The following is a 6,899-nucleotide window of genomic DNA, read 5'->3' as shown; positions in this document are numbered from 1 at the left end:
CTCTCTCTCTGTGTGTGTGTGTGTGTAGGTCAGAGGCCAACCTCAGGTGTCATTCCTCAGGTGCCATCCACCTTGTCTTTTGAGTCAGGGTCTCTTATTGGCCCAGAGCTTGCTGCTCAGGCTAGGCTGGTTGGCTATCAAGCCCCAGGGAGTCACCTCTCTTCACTGCCCTGGCACTGGGCTTACAAGCACACACCACTATGCCTGGTTTTTTTTTTGTTATACACACACACACACAGGAGTTCTGGGGATTGAACTCAAGTCCTCATGCTTATGTGGCAAGCCATTTACCAACTAAGTTGTCTCCCTAGCCTTAAATAAAACTTTATCAGTACACAGCTATTTTTGGAGACCATGAGGACTTTAGACTAGAAGGGTTGGTCCCATGTAGTAGATGAGGAAGCAGGGAATGGGAAGATTCAGACTGATGTTCTCTAGCTAGTGAAGAAGGGGCCTAGACCTAAGACTGGTTTGTCTCTGAATTAATTTTCCAGGCCCCTAGAAGGCCCGAGTTCCATCCCATTGGCCCCCATGTCACCTGCACGAAGCTTTCCTGAGAGGGAAAATCTATATTTACCTCTAACATTTCCAGGTGGTTTTTTTTTAAATATATATATTTTTTTATTCTGTTTTTTGCCCCCAAATCCAGCACTTCATTACCTGCTACCTGGTGACATCATATCTCAGTGATCTCTATTGGAGGATGGAGTCAGGAGACTCCTCTTCTCTGGCCTTCCCCTAGGACTGAGTGCTCAGTCTGTGGTGATGATTCATTACTAACAACAGAAAACACACGGCTAAGGACTTGGGAGGGGCCTCAGTCTCTGAGTGCAGGCAGGGGGACCTGAGCATCATCCCAGCACTTGTGACAAGAGCAGCTGCAGCAGCATGAGCCCTTGATCCCTGTCCTCGGGGGACAGACGGGATGATCCCCTGGCTTGCTGGACAGTGGGTCTAGCTAAATTGTTGAGTACTAGGTTGACTGAGAGGCTCTGTCTTAAAAATATAAGGTGGAGAACAATTTAGGAGGACACCTGATGTTAACCTGAGTGTGTGTGTGTGTGTGTGTGTGTGTGTGTGTGTGTGTGTGTGTGTATTCCACACACATATACAGACCCACAGACACAGACACACAGAGAGACAGACACACAGACACAGATAGACATACATACACCAGAGACACACAGAGACGTACACACGACACACACAGGGAGATACACATACACAGACACACACAAGTGCATAATTAATCTGGGCAGCAGATTATGCTTTCTTCTTGGCATGGGATGGAATACAGGCGGTTGCAGGTGTGTGTGCTCATGGAATAGGGAAGATGTAGAACACACCCCCATTGCCTCCACTATAAGCCTCAACACTCCCTAAACCTGAAGGGCCAGATTTGAAAATATGTCCCTGTGCAATTGAACCATGTGTGTGCTATACTTTGTTGGACTGGCAAATATACACCTAGGAAATCAGTAGATCTGCAAACAGGTGCCTCAATCGTCAAGGGCAACAAGCAGTCAAAGACAGCCATCCCTCTGTGGTTGATGTCAGCAGGAAAGCCAAAGACAGAGTCCGCATTTAGGAAAAGCATTTAGGAGAATCTTGTGGCTGAGGGCTCTCGTGGGGCTTGGGTAATACTGATGAATATGTGCGTTTTGAAACGGTCAGGAGTCGTCTAATAATCCATCACATATAAAGATGCCTTGGGGAGCCACTAACCCTTTCTCTGCTGCTGTGGAGTCTAACCCCTCACAATGATGGGCGCCCGGGCAGCACCACCACAGGATTTATCATCATTATCAGCACTCATCATTGCCAGCCGTGGGGAGAAGCTGAAGAGACTGCTTGTGTGTGAGGCTTGGGTAAAGCTCTGTCCAGGGTAGGTTTCATCTCTGGCCCAACCTTTTCTAGAAAACACTATGCGGGGCAGTGGAGGAAGGGTGGACAGCTAGACTGGTGAGCGAGGGGACCAGGCTAACTCTGCTAGATTATCTGTGTGTGTGTATGTGTGTGTGCACAGGGCACTCACCCATGCAACTGCAAAAGGAAGCCAGAGGTTGAGGTTGGGATGTTTTTTGTTTGTTTGGGGTTTTTTGTTTTTTTGTTTTGTTTTTGTTTTGTTTGTTTTTTTAAGAAAAGACTTCTCCCTGAATCCGGAGCTTGCGGTTTTCAGCCACACTGCCTAGTCCTTGGGGTTCACCCGTCTCCACCCTCGAGTCCTAGGATTATAGGCAAGTGCTACCATACCCAGCTTTTAGCATGGGTGCTGGAGGTTCAAACTCAAGTCCGGATGCATATCTAGCAATCATTTTACCCACTGCGCCACCTCCTTAGCACCTATAAGTAAATCTTGAATCTCTTCCTTTTCTGCCCTCTTGCTCGTCTCAAAAGGCAATATCCTAGATGGTACTATGATGATTACTGATGCCTGCCACATGCCCTGGCGGGGAGAGGGTTAGAATGTGTGCCACGTGCAACACATACAGCAGGCATCAGAATTGATCATTGTACCACACTCTGTCTTGCTAGCCTTAAATGAAGCTCCAGAACCTTCAACGAAGGGTTCCAGGCTCCTTCCCACGAGGAGTTGGATCAGCATCCACACAATTAAATCCACTCATCCTCAGATGGTGCAGGATGTTTGCTTTGAGTCCAAGTTCTGATGATCATGGTTGGGTCAAAAATGGTTGATGAACTATCAGGGCAGGCCCAGCAGGAATTTCTTTACATGAAGAACCAAGGAGCCTTCTGGAAGAGAATTACCCTAAAAGGAAGAGAAAGTATGTCATGTAAGTTAAACTGAAGGTCACAGGCTCACAGTGGGAAGGAACACGGAAGTAGATTCTACCATCGGAATGAACTCTGCTTAGCCCACTGGGCCAATGCCTGAGCCCTTTTGGTGGCAAAGGCTGTCAGAAAAAAAAAAAAAATGTGAAAGAGCAGTTTCCCAGTGGTGGTCAGCGATAATGGGAGGTAATATAGCTGCTGCTTTAGAAAACAGGAACTTTGGTGGAGAGGAGCATGGGCAGGGAGGGGCATAGGTCGGGACAGGCATGGGTGGGGAGGGGCATGGGTGGGGAGGGGTATGGATGGGGAGGGGCATAGGTCGGGACAGGCATGGGTGGGGAGGGGCATGGGTGGGGAGGGGTATGGGTTTGCACCTGCTGAAAGGCCTCTGGTGGCAGCCCTAATGTGCCTGGCCTTGGCCGCTCTGTGTGGTGGTCGCTGCGCCATGTGTAAGGACCAGCACAGTGAAACAGAGCACGTGATCAAGCTAGTGTCTAGTGCCCTACAAACAGTGAGCCACCCACGGGGCACCCCCAGACAAGAGAATGTTTCTGATACTCCTCTGAGCTCCCCCACAATTCAGGTCCAGTTGCCTCAGAAAGTACAGTTTGTGTAAGCTTAAATCACCATGCATCTTGCTAATTTTTTAAAACATCTAAATAAACGTCTATGAGTGTTTTGTCTATATATGTCGATGCATCACAAAGAACAGGAGAGGGCATCGGATCCCCTGGAACTGGAACTAGGGACAGTTGTGAACTGCCATGTGAGTACTGGGAAGAGAACCCAGATCCTCTGGAAGAATAGCCAGTGCTCTTAACTGCTAAGCCATCTTTCCAGCTCCTTATACTGCTAATTTTTAAGAAGTGTTCTTTTTAATCAGCTGTCTTTGGTATTACCGTATTATAAACTATGTATTTGGTCTGTCTCCCTTTGTCCTGACATACTACTTCTAAAGCCTTGGAAGGATGCATATTTTAGCATGCTAAGGAGATGACTGGAACCGACAGTCCCTAGGAACTTCCGGTTAAGGTTTGTGTGTGGAGGGGGGGATGTCACAGGAAAGAGTAAGGCATGATCAGAGGGGTGGAATTTTCAGCCCTAGTCCTTAACGTCTGGGAGTAGAGGAAACTGCAAGTTGAGTTGATCACCAATGACCAGAGGTCTAATCAATCACACCTACATAAAAAAGCCTCTGCTCCTCCCCCACACCCACACAAACCTTCCCGGTTCTGGGAACTTTCTGGTAGCTGAACAGGCAGAGGTTCCTGGAAGGTGCCATGCCCAAAGAGGGTCTGGAATTTCTCTGAGTCGCTACCCACATGGCTTCCTCTGTAGTCTCTTCTATCTGGCTATTCATCTATTTCTTTCATAACATCATTTATAACCAATAGCTAAATGTAAGTAAACTGTTTTTCTGAGTTGCATGAGTCATTCTAGAAAATCAACCCAAACCCAAGGAAGACAGTGAGCCCTGATGGATAACCTCTTGATCAGAAGCCCAGGCCACAAACCCTGTGCTTACAACTGTCATCCAAAGTAGGGAGTGCCTCTAGGACTGTGCTCTAACCTGTGGGACCTGATGCTATCAGATAGTGACAGAATTGAATTATCTTAGAAGATACCCAGCTGGTGTATGCAGAATCGACAGGTCGGTGAGAGGAGAGCTCTCTCTGTATGCTTGGAGTCACAGAAGTATTCTCTGTAGTATAACCTCTGTACTTAAAAAATAGAGATCCCAGATGCAGCAGTTGGGTTTCATGCCTTGTATACTCCTCATACTTTCCAGTACAAGTTGATATAGTGGTAAACTCTCAAAAAAAAAAAAACCACCTAAAAAACTAGTATGGGTGTGTGGGTATGTGTGTTTAGCTACATATGTATATGGATGCATGGTTGAATGGATGGGTGGATGGATGAATGGATTGGTGGGTGGGTAGATGGGTGGGTGAATGGATGGATGGGTAGATGGATGGATGAATAATGGGTGGATGGATGGATTGGTGGGTGGGTAGATGGGTGGGTGAATGGATGGATGGGTAGATGGATGGATGAATAATGGGTGGATGGATGGATTGGTGGGTGGATGGGTGAACTGATGGATGGGCAGGCAGAAGGATGCTTGGTTGGATGGGTGAATAAAGCGCTATTCCTAGAGGACAGCCCTAATGGTCTGTCTTACTGCTTGCTCAGCATTTCCATTTTGTTTTTCTCCCTATCGCTTTCCCACTTTTCCCCCTTTCAATACAGTGCTTGCTACCTTTGTTTACATCACCTCCATCCTTTCTCTATTATGAGTTTCCTTTCTCATAGTTTCAACTGTGTGAGATCAGAATGAAAGGCTAGGTCAATTTCCCATTAATTAATTCATTAATTAATTGAGTCAGTAACTGTTTATTGAGCTCCAGCTGTTCCTTTGCCCGTTCACATAGTCTCTTGACACGATGTTTATTGAGCACTGCTGGTATGTCTTATGTGGTGCCAGCGCTGACTTATGGGGGAAGAAGATCTCAGCAAAACCTCTGTTCTGTGGGGCCCAACTATCTAACACACACAGTGGACAGAAGCTGTTACCACTGGGCTCTGCTGACCTGTGGCTCCCACCCTGATCAGTTGTCCCGTACTCAGATTGTTGAGGCCGACTCACCCCCCAGCCTCTGAGTTGTCTTGCCTCTTGTCCTTTAATAACTGGTCAAGCACACTGCAGAAGTGGCCACATGATTAGTGTGGCATTAACAGCGACAACCAGTCTACCTACCCCACTGGCTCTCTGTACCCTACTCCTTCCATATGCCCAATGGCTTCTGTTCTTTCCCAGCCTCAGTTCTCCGAACTGGAAGAAATCTCAGCATGCTCTGGAACTCCAGCACCCCACACGGAGCCCCCATCTACAGCCTTGGCTGATCTCTTGGCTATGGTCAGCACCTCCATCGACAGTCTGCTTCCTCTGTTCAGACCCTCCTATTCTGGCTCCACTGAGGCACAGCCACATGCCAAGCTCAAGCGGAGTCAGGTCATCCAGATGTAGAGGTCAGAGCTCAAGATCATCCTGACCCAGTGTCCCAGCTGTTGCTTTCTGGATATTAGAATCAGTGCTATTAGTTTCCTCTCCTGGATTTTCTTCTTTATAGTAAATATTTCCAAGTCTGGGCTGGGGAGACAGCTCAGTTGGTAAAATGTTTGCTTGCAAGCATGAGGACCTGGGTTCAATCCCCCAGTATTCACGAAGAAGAAGAAGGAGAAGGAGAAGAAGAAGCAGCAGCCAGGCATAGCAATAGCATTGTGTGTTTACAATCCCAGCACTGGAGAAAAGGAGCCAGGCAGATCCCTGGGGCTCCCGAGTTATCCAGCCTAGCCTACTTAGCAAGCTCCAGACCAATGAGAGACCTTGTCCCCAAACACAGGGTGAATAGCACTGGAGAAATGATAGCCAAGGTTGACTTCTGGCCTCCACAAGCAGAGGAACACATCATGTGAGAATGTGTGTAATGCGTGCGCGCGCGCGCGCGCGCGCGCACACACACACACACACACACACACACTTTTAAGTTTTTAACTTTTCCAAATTCAGACGTGACCTCTCAGCTCTGAAGTGCCCCCCCCCTTCCTGCCTCTCTCTGAACATACTTCCTTTTTCCTTACATAGCCTTCACGATGTGTTCTGTCCCCATAATGAACCATTACAAAAAAGGCTTCCCAGGAACTAAGGCCAGCCAAGCTGCTGTCTGGTTTAAAGTGACCATTATGTTTCTACTTGTGCACACTTGGTTCCCATTAACCACTTCTGACACACTCTCGGATCTCATTGAACTGATACTAAAATTACCCAGTCCAGCCTGGAGTTTAACTCAGAGGTTGAACACTTGCCTAGTATACATGAAGTTCTGGATTCTGTCCCCAGGGCAGCCAAACTCTGACAAACAAACACACACACAGAGAGAACAGCTATTTTACAATCTGAGAACCTATTAATTTTTTATTATATTATTGAAATTGTTAGCAGTTTAATTGCTCAATGTTCTGCATTTGTCTTATGTTCAAATACTTGACTCAATTCCATTTTTTTCTTTTATTTTTTCAAGACAGAGTTTCTCTGTGTAGCCTTG

The sequence above is a fragment of the Peromyscus maniculatus genome, chromosome 7 (genome assembly GCF_049852395.1).
Source record: "Peromyscus maniculatus bairdii isolate BWxNUB_F1_BW_parent chromosome 7, HU_Pman_BW_mat_3.1, whole genome shotgun sequence".
Lineage (NCBI taxonomy): Eukaryota > Metazoa > Chordata > Mammalia > Rodentia > Cricetidae > Peromyscus > Peromyscus maniculatus.
The sequence above is the reverse complement of the archived record's forward strand: the minus strand, read 5'-3'. Positions refer to the sequence as shown.